Below are 12,764 nucleotides of genomic sequence, written 5' to 3' on the forward strand. Positions count from 1 at the left end.
TTTTAAATAATGCTCTCAAATTTCATGTATTTTCCTATAAAGGACATAGTTTCTTTCCTCTCTATAGCTGAATAAACATCCATTGTGTAAAAATGCCATTTTTTCACCTGTTCATCTGTTGACAGATAGCTAGGCTGTTTCCATAACTTGGCTTTGGTTAATTGTGCTGTAATAACATGGGAATTCATGTTTCCAAAAATATGCTGACTTTAATTATTTTAAATAAAAACTGAGGATGGAATTCTTTCCTACGAATATGGGCAATACAGCTGGATCTTGTGATAGGTCAGCTTTTAGTTTATGAGGAATCCCTATGGTCAGTTGTGCTAATTTACATTCCACCCAACAATATATAAGAGTTTCTTTTCCCCTGCATCTTCACCAGCATTTATTGTTAACAGTATAATTGATAATTTCCGTATGATGAGTGAGATGAAATCACTGTGTAATTTGGATTTTCAATTCCCTGATGGCTAAAGTTGTCAAATAATTTTTACAGAACTATTGGAGATTTGTGTTACTTATTTTAAGAACTGACTTTATAGTTCATTTTCCCCTTTACTCAGTGGGTTATTTTTGTTTTGTTCTGTTTTGTTTTCATGTTGAGATTTTCTAATTCCTTATACATTCTGGATATTAATCATCTGATAGAAAAACAATTGATAAATATTTTCTCCTATTATATAGGGCGTCTCTTCCTTCTTAATTCTTTCCTTTGCTGTACAGAGGATTTTTAATTTAGTACAATTCATGTTACCAATCTTGGTGCTACTTCCTGATTTATAGAAAGTCATTGAGTCCACCTATAGATTGATCAGTTGCTCCCCTTCTTCCTTTTTGTCGTTATGAAGTGTCAGGTTTTATATTGAAGTCTTTGATTCATTTTTAGTTGACTTTTGTGTAGAGTGAGAGGTAGAGATCTAGTTTCATTTTTCTATGTATGAGTGTCCAGTTTTGCAGCCCCATTTTTCAAAGCTTTCTTTTCTCCAGTGTATTTTTTGGTTGCTTCATCAAATTTCAGATGATTGTAGCTGTGTAGGTTTGTCTCTGTACCTTCTCTTCTATCACATAGATTTGTGCATCTGGTTTTATAACAGTACCATGCTTTTTGGGAACTATGGCTTTGTAGTTTAATTTTAAATCATGATATGTGGTGCTTGCAGCATAGTTCCTTTCCTTGGGATTGTCTTTTTAAGTCTGTATTTTGTTCTTCCATATGAATCTTATATTATTGTTATAGTTCTGTGATGAAAGTCACTAGAATAGCAATGGGGATTCCCCTGAATCAGTAGATCATTTTTGGTTCTTTTGAGGTTACTATTTCTTCCTAACCTCGAATCTAGAGAGTTTTTCATCTTCTAGTGTCTTATTCAATTAATTTCTTCAATGTTTTATAATTTTCATTGTAGAAGTCATTCACCTCCTTGGTGAGGTTTATTCCTATTCTTTTCTTCTTTTTATTCTATTGTTACTAGAATTCTTTACTCAATTTCTTTCAAATTGAAGTAATTGCTGGCATATAGTAAAACTATTGATTTATCTGTGTTGTTTATATCTTGTCAAATTGCTGAATATGTTTGTAAGTTCCAGAAGTCTTCTGGTGGACCCTTTAGAGTCTTCTAAATATAGAAATTATCATATGCAAATAGGGATAATTTTACTTCTAAATATAGAAATTAGAGTCTTCTAAATATAGAAATTATCATATTCAAATAGGGATAATTTTAATTTAGTGACAGAAGAACTTACATCAACATAATAAAGGCTATATGTGACAAACTCATGTCAGCATCATACTTAATGGGAAAAATTAAAAGTATTTTCTTTCAGGTCAGTAAGGAAACATGGTGTTCAGACTCACCACTTCTATTCAATATCATACTTTAATTTTAGCCAGAACAATTAAGCAGAAGAAAAGTCTAGGAAAATGCTATACTTTTAAACAATATCATATTATTTGGATTACACAAAATATATATACCTTTGCAATTATTTTGAAGAATTTTGTTTTGTATTATCCTGTCTGAATTTGATACAGAGTGAAGCAAATGTCATTGTACACTATCAGAACTAAATTCAGTTCAGGTGTAAAGTACAAAAGAAAGAAAATTTAATATAGGAGAATTTGATTTTCAGAAACCATCCATCATATTGCCACAATGTGGGCAAAGTCTTTATAATCTAATCACTTGTTTAAAAAAATAAAAAAGCAACTCTCTGGGTTTATTTTATATGTTTACTAGCAAAAACATATTGAAAATGTCTTCCTTTTTAAGGAAAATTTTAGTTACATTGAATATAATCTTTCTTCCAGGTAATTTTGAAACTGAAAATTTTTACCTATGGTCTTGTTTGCAGCAATACATGAAGAATCCCATTAGTTTTACTCAGAGAAATCCTTGAGTTTTGCTCAGCTTTTTCTCTCTATTGCCTTGATTCTTTGGTCTTCAGCATGGCTTACTATTTTAGGAAATTTCCTCAATGGAAATCTTAACCTATTAGTTTTCTATCACTGTGTAACCATTAGTACAAATCTAACTACTCAAACAATACAAGTCATACACCTAAGAAAGGCAGATAAATTATTTTTCATTGCTTTATAGTTCTATAGGCCAGAGGTTTGAACAGGCTTAACAGGATTCTCAACTTCTATCTCAAGGCTGAAATCAAAGTGTTGTCAAGGTGGGGATATTCTCTAGAATCTCTGAGAAGAAACTTCTTCCAAGCTCATCCAAGTTGTTGGGATTTGGTTGTAAGACTGGGGTCTCTTTTTACTTTCTGCCTATTCACTGGGTGCTGCTCAAAGCTTCTTAGTGATCATGGTCCCTATTACATGCCCCATACACCTTTAAGCCAGAAGTAATACTGCCAGTCTTCACATGCCTCAGAACTCTCCTTTCTACCATAAATTAGACTTTGCTTTTAAATGACTCATATGATTAGAGCTCACCTGGATAATATCTGTTAGATTAATTCCATATCAACCAACTGCTAGCCTGAATTTCTTATATCATATCCCTATGCCATGTAATATAACACAATCCACATGCATCATATCTCAACATGCAAATAACTTGAATTTTGGTGGGAAAACTGAGTAGCAGAATTTTTATTTCTTCTAATTACAATTATAGCTGGAAATATTTTTTAATATTCACTTTTGAAATTTACAGAAAACCTAATATCCAATATGCTCCAGAAACAATAGGAATGAAATGGGCTCTATGGGATCATCCCGAGAAGAGCTTTATGGACACTGCACACCCCAGTATAGTGGAGGGAATCACCTAGAATTTCTTGACCTATTCTGGAGAACATAAAGTGATTTAATAAGCCAATGGTTGCCTGAGAGAATGGAAAAAGAGCTTCTGTTACAGGAGAAGTGGAAGTCTTTGCTGTTGCACAGTTGGCTGCAGTAAAGTTCTTTAGGAAAAGGGTAAAAGGGTGAAGGGAGATAGCACAGGCACAAACCAGCAAAGCATAACATCTGCTGGCTCCAGGGACAGAAGATAAAGAGAAGATCCAAGGGATTAAGTATAGAATTACATTTACTAAATGTCCAGAACATCGTTAGCAAGCCCCTTTCCCTTTGCAGAAAGAAAAGACATAATTCAACAACTGGAGGTATCCAAAGAAATCATGTACACTAGCTGTACTGGGGTGACCATGAAGCACTCCAGAGTGATAAAAAGGGACTCATGAACTGGGAACAAACAAGGAATGACAGCCTACACTTTCCTAAGTGATTAAACTGTGAATTAGACAATGATGACAATATTAATCATATCACTGGATCTGAGTATACTAAATTGAAATAAAATTATTTGCTCAGTCAAATTGGGGATTAAAAGAAAATCTGAACTTCCTTCCATAAAACAATGAATAGTCACCTTTCTTCCCAGGTAAATCTTAGCAGATAAATTTGATTCAGTGTTAGTTCCACTTTATAAACACATAAAAGGGAAATGACTATCTTGTCAATCTACATATTCAGTGGACCCTGAGGGCACGCATAGAACTCCCTTTTCTTTATACCTACCGCATATTTGTGGGTGATGAAGCACATGCCCTTTGAGATTTAGATAATGGAAGTCTGATACAGGTGCTCATCAATGCACAAACAGAAAAATACTTAGTCCTAGATACAGGCAGAGCAATTCATTCACGTGTGTGTGTGTGTGTGTGTGTGTGTGTGCCCATGCGCGCGCATGATTTGTACTCTCTGAAGAACAGGGGCTCTTTCTCAAAATAGTCCTTGACCATTTATTAATTATTTAGTTGGAAATGATATGGAATTGTTATTGTAATTTCATGTAAGCAATAGAAAAGTTGGTGGGGCCAGTTATTGACTTGTGTTTAACATGAATAGTTTGTGGAAAAATCTGTCCTTATAACTTTGGTTATTTTAGACTACAAGAAAATGGAGATATTACAGTTAATTTATCTTCCTTTCAAGAAAAAGAGGAATATGCAGGGTCAGTTATTTATCTCTTGCTGTGACATATCCTCAAAAATCTCTTTGAAATATCTTGTATAAACTAATTCATATTATGCCATCCTTTTCAAAAGCCTGCAATATACAGAAACCAGAGGGGAAAAAACTTTATTTCAATATATCAAAAGTTGCACTGTGTATCACTATATTTTCCAACCCCTTTTATTCTGCTTCTCTCTTCTACTTAAAAGTCATACTTTACTTTCCAATTTCCATTTGGGATATATATATATATATATATATATATATATATATATATATATATATATTTTTTTTTTTTTTTCTAACAAAAGCACCTTTGAGAGTGAGGCTTTTGTAATTTTGATGACCGAACTTATGTGTATAGCTATTCTCCATTCTTCCCCTGACCCTACCAGAAAATAAAACACTGAAGATAAAAGTGATATAGTAAGTTAAAATTTATAACATTATTGTTCATAATTACATAAAAATTTTTATTGTCTTACTGTGTTTATACAGCATAAAATATCAAAATTATTTCAAAATAATATTTTTAAAGATCTGGGGATACAAAGATGATGTCAAAATTCCCAATTCAAATAGCTCAAAGCCAGTCTGGAATATTGGCCAGTGGTAGAGTGCTCTGGCATGTGTGAAGCACAGGGTTTGATCCTTGGCACCACATAAAAATAAAAAAATCAAATAAATGTGCTGTGTCCACTTACAACTAAAATAATAATAATAATAATAACTCAAACCCTAACAGAAGAAACAGTAAGAACAACCAGCCTCACTAGGAAATTTTAAATATATAATAAAGTAGAGGAGTCTGGAGGTAGATTTTCTAACCCAGTTAACTTGCTGATTCAAAATCTCTTGAATTCAGGACTTGATTCAGTTTAGGGCTAAATCCTGAGGAAAGCATGGACACATTCAACAAAACAAAAGTAAGAGGCAAATTGTTTAAGTCTCACAAAGAGAAAAGTGTGGAAAACCTGAAACAATAATAGGCTTGCTCTGTAACCCTACTAATTGCAGCCCAGAGAAAGGTGTGAAGTGAATTTGAAAGGGAAGTGGAAAACTAAAATCACAGTCTTCTACATCAAGTTATGAAGTCTACTTTATTTTAACAGTGATATGGAGTTCCATACAATATTTTATAAGAGAGGAGTGATACAATTTATTTGTAATTTTAATTTCAAAGAGAAGTAGTATTGGATGGATTAAACCAAAGAAGTTCTGATCAAATTTTGTTTCTGCCATGGGCAAAACATGTGTACATGGGTAACTACATATTTCTGGGCCTCAGGTTGTTCATCTCTACTATAGTATTTGCAAGCAAATTTCTTTGACTTAATATTGATGCTTGAAATGTTTGAAAAATAATCATATTTTATACTATATGGGCATTCATGTATTAGATGCTATAACATTGTATATAGAAATGATGTATTGGAAGAATAGGGTAAAATATAAACATTTCTGAGAGAAAAATGGTGAGTTTAAGTAGCAATGGTATGTCAAATTAGTACATGTTGACAATTATTAGAATTTGAGGTTGTCTATAAGGTATCTACTTTGATTGATTGGTGGAGTGCCATTTGATGTAGTGAATGCAACAAGGATAGATTAAAAAGAAGGAAATTCAAGTGCTTTATGTGTCTATAGTACTGGCAAACAGCAATGCTTAGTCTAGAATTGGACATATGATACAATTTTGGAACTTTCTCTATAAATATGAATCTGGCTTTCTTAAAGTTCTCTTTTTTATTGATTCTTTTAAGTTATACATTATAGTAGAATATACTATGGTAAAATTAATTATACAATCATGGAATATAATTTGTTCTAATTCAGTGCTCAGTATTTCCCCTTCCCTTCTCTTCCTCCCATCCTGCATTCCTTACCCTCCACTCTAATGACCTTTCTGATATTTACTTATAGGTTTTTTTTTTTAATTAGTGTTTTTGGATGTACATGCTGGTGAGATTCATTGTTGTATAATCATATATGTACACAGGAAAGTTAAATAATATTAATTTCACTGACTTATAATTATTTCCCTTTCTGATAGTGCTGGTAAGAAAGGACTAATATGTTAGGAAAATATCTTTAAGCAAGAACAAATATAAACCTGTATATTATTTCTTCCCTGATTTATTAATAAAAATAAAGGATTATTTTGTATTAAATAATGCTGGAGACACTAAGTAGAGGAGGGTAACTTGTTAGAAAAGGAACATGGGTCCTGGAGAAGGACTATAGTGCCATTTTTTTTGCATGTTCAAATAATAGTATATTGAGATCACAGAATTAGTATTTATTACTTGCAATACTTATTTTTATTGTGAATGTCTTATAAAATGAATCACTTTATAACTTAACATGATAAATTAAAACAATCCTCTTTTACGCATATCTAAAGGTGAACTATGGTTTTAGTTACTTACCCAGGCTTGCCTCCAGTCTAAACTTGGGGCTCAGATCTACTCTATATATGCATTTTTTTCCTACTTTCTAGTCATGGTGGATTAGTGAAACATGAAATGGTAAACAAAAGTTTAGGAATACATTCAAAATATTGACTCTTATTACATAATTTGACAAAACAACTCATCTTGCTACACCATATATCAAGGCAGCAGAGGAATATACTATATCTGTTCAAATGAGAGGCATTTGAAAAATCACATTGTGACATGTATGGATCTGTACATTTATCATAGAAAATAAATGAAGGTTGGTAATAATAATCCCTTATAATGATTAAAATTGGTTATTGCAAATTGAATATGAAAATCTCATGTGACAGATTTTAATATGTTCTCCACCATTAATTTTTCTAGCTAATAATGCGGTAAAGGAGACTAGACATGAATTAAATCCAGATGAACTGCTGATTCACTTGACAGATATTTCATGGAATTTCAACAATTTTAGGAGTTTCAACATTTAAGAGGTGGATGAAATATAGGAAGATCAGGGAGTCTGAAAGGAACAGCCAGAAACCCAGAGAAGAAATGAACACAGTAGAATAGAAGGGGAGACAGTTCTAGAAGACAAAAACAAAGAGTGAAATGAAGACATGCAAATCAAGACTCATTAGATGTGACATTGAAGAGTTAATTAATGATCTAAGCAATGCAGTTAATAAAAACAATGCATTGTTTTATACTTTGTTTTAAAATAAATAATAAGTTTAAGGTTTTACCAGACTGATACAATTAAACATTGATTGTACAAATTAATTTTCTTGATATCTTCAGTTGATTGGAGTGCATTTGAAATATAATTCAACCCTCTTATTTATGATGATAGACATGAAAATTAATAATTTTTATTCTTTCAAAAAAGATAAAAATCTGAGATCAGTAACTTCAGCAAAATTCTTAGTGCTTCCAAACTCCATAAAGAAATGCCATTAGTACTTCTTATAAAATCACTCCCTCATATTTCTATAGATAGAAATAAACTTAACACATTTCTAATGTAAATTTTCTGCATTTCACTCCAAATATAATTGTTTTCGGAACAATACTTCAGTGTTATTTATTTCTATAATTTTGGAAACATCTGACATAATTGAAAGCATATGATGTGTAAGAAAAATCTATAAACAATATGTTCTTGTTTTCTTCTTTGCTGAAGTTTATTTATAATATTAATTAGTTTTATATAAAACCCATAACTTATTATTTCAAAGTTATTTAATTTTTTTCTCTTCTTGAGTTTTTTTTTTCTCCAGGTCATACAATTTAAGGATATAATTTCATTACTAAGAATTGATGGACATTGGACTATAATTCATTTTAAAATCTAAAGTGTATATAATTGTTTGGATAAGAAATGTATTTGTGTGCCCATATGTAACTGAAGTCTTGTTATAGTCACATCTCCTTTTGTTGAAAATCAAGGAAAACTGAAATATTTTTTCACTAGAAGTTTTGAAACATAAATATAAATCTGAGTAAAGAAAAATATATTTTAAGAAATGTACAAACTATCCTTAAAATGATTCAAAGAGGAGATATCTGTTGTGAGAAACAAATTCATGTAATTGAAGACCTTTGGATTTCTAGGAGACACATTAAATTTAGTCATCCAAAAAGAACCCCCAAAGTGCCATTGCCAATGTTTTCTTTATAATTTATATGGTAGCATCATATACACATATAAAGCCTTTTTAAATGCTGATATAAAAGTATGCATACATTTTTTACTGTAAAATGAGTTTCATTTATAGCATATGCATTTTCATTAAGATATGAGGGTAAGAATGTTATCAACCCAATCTTTCAATTTCCTCATACTTTGAGAGCATATTTTTCTAAAACCATATTTTTCTTCCTTTTTAGTTCAACAAAAACTTTCGTTTTTACTTGAGTTTTTCTTTCAGTAAGAAACACTGCACAAACATTTTCATTACTCTACTGATATGGTTATTCTGATCAAAGGTGTTTGATCAACATTTTGGCCCCTTTGCTTTTCACAAAAAGTTATATAGAGATGCAATTACTCCAATGACTTTGTTTGAGTTACTAATTGCTCCAAAATGCAGTGACATAATATAATCATCTATTATGCTCATGGATTCTATGGGTCAGAAACACAAATGGTACTTCACTTAGTGTGGTTCCCTAAGGGAAATCTATGGAATCTAAGCCTGGGGAATCTGAAGACCCAGTTTTTCAATTGGCAGCACTTGATGCTAGCGGGTAGATGAGGTCTCAAATGAGACTTACTCAAAAACCTACAATGGACCTAGATATAGGAATAGGGCTTCTTTCTTGTTTGGTGTCTAATATTGATCAAAGAGGGAAAAAGAAAGAGGAGAAGATAAAATCCCTTGATTATCATAGGCCAATAGTTATATAATGTTACATCTGTTATACATATTGTATACAAAAATCACAATACTCCTTCCCCTAGATTTGAGGAAAAGGAAATAGATTCAGACACTTGATTTGAAAGTGAATAGATCTGAAAAGGTTCATAGACCTAGAGCCATTGCTATGTTAGTTTTTGGAAAACAATACACTACAATATTGATAAATGAGAAGTGGTAATCTTTGGGATGTTGGCCTAGGACTACTCATTCATGTTTTAATTTGTATACTTCTTATGTTTCACATTTAAAATAACAATCATATCCCTTTACACTAAATATAAATCATAAAAGTAATATAGGTGTATATGATAGGAAAATAATCAGAATTCAAAATTTCTTGTTAAGATAAAATAAATGTAAAATATTTTTTATTATCATATATTCTTCATATAGATAGCAGGTAATGACAGATACATATTTTGACTTTGAACTTTTTTTATTCAACAGAAAAACAGTATAATAATTTAGGTTTGACTTAATTATATCACTTTCAAGGTAAGGTACTTGTGAGGTTACATTATGAAATAGAATGCTTTGACAACTAATATATAACAATGGGTTTAGAAAACAGCATTACTGCTTCTCAAAATATTTTTGTTTCTTTACTTTTAGAAATTGAAGCTAATTCTCAAGTATGTATGGAAAAGCAAAGAAACCATATAGGCGAAATCAATTTGAAATGAACAAATGAGAATTACTCATCTTAATATCTGTAGTTACTATAATGCTACTAGAATAAACTCATATGACATTTCTATAACTATAGACACACATGTGTGGAACATAAGAAAAAGTGCAAAGTAGAGCTATATCTATGCTATATATATAGCTATATCTATAGTCAATGTATGGCAAAAAGCGCAAAAGGAAATGGCTGACCTTTTAAACTGGTGATGATGTCTCTAGTTTCATCCCTGTTGTCACAAATGTTAAAGCTTCTTTTTATTTTATTTTTTTTAGTAACTTTATTTTATTTATTTATATGTGGTGCTGAGGATTGAACCCAGGGCCTTGCACGTTCGAGGCAAGCACTGTACCGCTGAACCATAATACCAGCCCCAAGTCTTGTTTTTAAACACTGAATAATACTTCATTGTGTGTTTTGCTGGTAAAACATCTGTACCACTTTCAAACGTTTCCACAAAAAGTTATTAAAAATATGACACAAATTTCCTATGTACATAAAATGAATATAACACAGTGAATCTCAACGTCCTGTATATTCATAAGACTTGGATCATAATTAGAAAAAGATATATTATGTGTTTAAAATAAATATGTTAAAATAGATTCTACTGTCATGTATAACTAGAAACAAGACAAATAAAAATAAATTTTAAAGTTACTACATGGTTAGTACCATAAAGAAGAGACATTTACAATCCAATAAATTTGGAAGCCAGAGTCTAAAAGTAATTATAAAATGGTAACAGAGTTTAATTTAGGCACAATTTGCTCTTTACTATCAAAGCAAACTTACCAGAAACTCTTTCTCCAGGATGAATCATTTTTAATTTTTGTTTAATTTTCTTTGTCTTTGCAGATGGACAGCATATCTTTATTTGTTTATTTATATGTGGTACTAGGGATCAACCCCAGTACATCACACACGAAAGGCCAGTATTCTACCACTGGGGTATAGGCCCAGGCCCGATCCTAAATCATTTTTAAACTCAATAGTGGTTTAGGCAAATGAGTAATGGGAGGCTAACTTTGGGGCAGAGGGGAATTGTATGTGAGCTTGATTATATATGTATGTGAACTCAATTAAGTATATGAGCTTGATTCTAAAATCACACTATCAAACTTGATTATCAGTTGTTATTGGTTTGTGTTATTGATTTTGTAAGATTTTTAAATCATCCTAAATGCTCTTAAATTGAAGAAGATTTAACTATGAAAAAATTTTGAAATAATATTTCCATTAATGATATAATGCTAGCTATTACTCCTATTTTTTATTATTTTAAACTGTCTTACATGAATTTAAAAACAAATTTGTATTCCATTCTTGTTATTTAAAATTGAATCCATCAGTTAAGTAAAAATGCACTAGACTTTTTAAGATTGTTTACTCAACGTGTTTTCTCTTCTTATTTTATGGGAATGTATAAGAAAGAAGAATCTGATTATATTAAATTGAATTATGCTCTGAAATTGTGTTGGTGGAAAATGGAATAATGCTGTTATGCATAAGTAATTCAATTATAGTATTTGAAAGCAGTGCTAAATAATTTTTTTTGAGAGAAAATTTTTTAATATTTATTTTTTAGTTTTCAGTGGACACAACATCTTAATTTTTATTTTTATGTGGTGCTGAGGATCGAACCCAGATCCCTGCGTATGCCAGGCAAGAGTGCAACTGCTTGAGCCAAATCTCCAGCCCAGTACTAAATATTTTAACAAAGACATTCTTTTATATAAGCTGGAATTAAAATATACATCCATTAACCTAAAATGTTTTATGAGAAAATAAGAGGTATACTTAAGTAAATATAAAGTTGAGAAATATTTTTTTTTAACTGGAATGGTCTAATTTATGAGTGTATACCAAAAGTATATCTCATAAAGTAATTGCCTTAAAATTTGAAAAAATTTAAGCCTTCAGTAGATTCAGAGTTAAAGTGATAACTGCTATTTTAATAAATAATTCATAATCTAATTAAATTTGCAATGTGAATGCATCTGGCTTTCACTGATTCATTTTTATTGAGTATTAACTAAAACTATAAATAAAAATGCTCTAAATAGAAATTTAAAATTGAAGCACTTTTCATTATGATAATTGGTAAAGTTTCACTCTCTTTTGTATACTTAATAAATGAGAAGCTGCAAAATCAATGCCTGATACTTTCCACTTATATTTTGACTTTAGTATACATATGAAATACATTGAAAAAAATAATGATACCTAAATTTAGGAAATCAACAAATTAAATAGAGTGAATTGGAGAACTTAGAACTTTCTTTTGCTAAAATATTTGGAAAACAAAATTAATATTTGGATTAATTTTGTTCACAAACACGGTGTTCACAAAATACTTTTCTGAAAATTATTTGCCTTAATATAATTATTTATTTGTGTTTTGCTGAAGTCTCATAGATATTTCCACCAAATCATAAAATATAGCAAACCTGGTTGAATATCCAATTATATAAATTTTATTTATTTAAATTTACAGGATATATGAAAAATCATATGAATGTATAAATAAAACAAATCTTCAAATTATGCATAATTTCCTAACTCACAAAATTTTATGACAGTATGCATGTAAATACAGTCTTTTCAATACAAACACATTCTAATCAGATATAATATTGGAGTTATTTGCTAGGTTTTGAAAGGTGATTTCTTACTAAATGTTTAAATATTCACTATTAAAAATTGATATTTTCATCTAGTTTTGATATTAGACA

Source organism: Ictidomys tridecemlineatus, chromosome 1 (assembly GCF_052094955.1).
Source record: "Ictidomys tridecemlineatus isolate mIctTri1 chromosome 1, mIctTri1.hap1, whole genome shotgun sequence".
NCBI lineage: Eukaryota > Metazoa > Chordata > Mammalia > Rodentia > Sciuridae > Ictidomys > Ictidomys tridecemlineatus.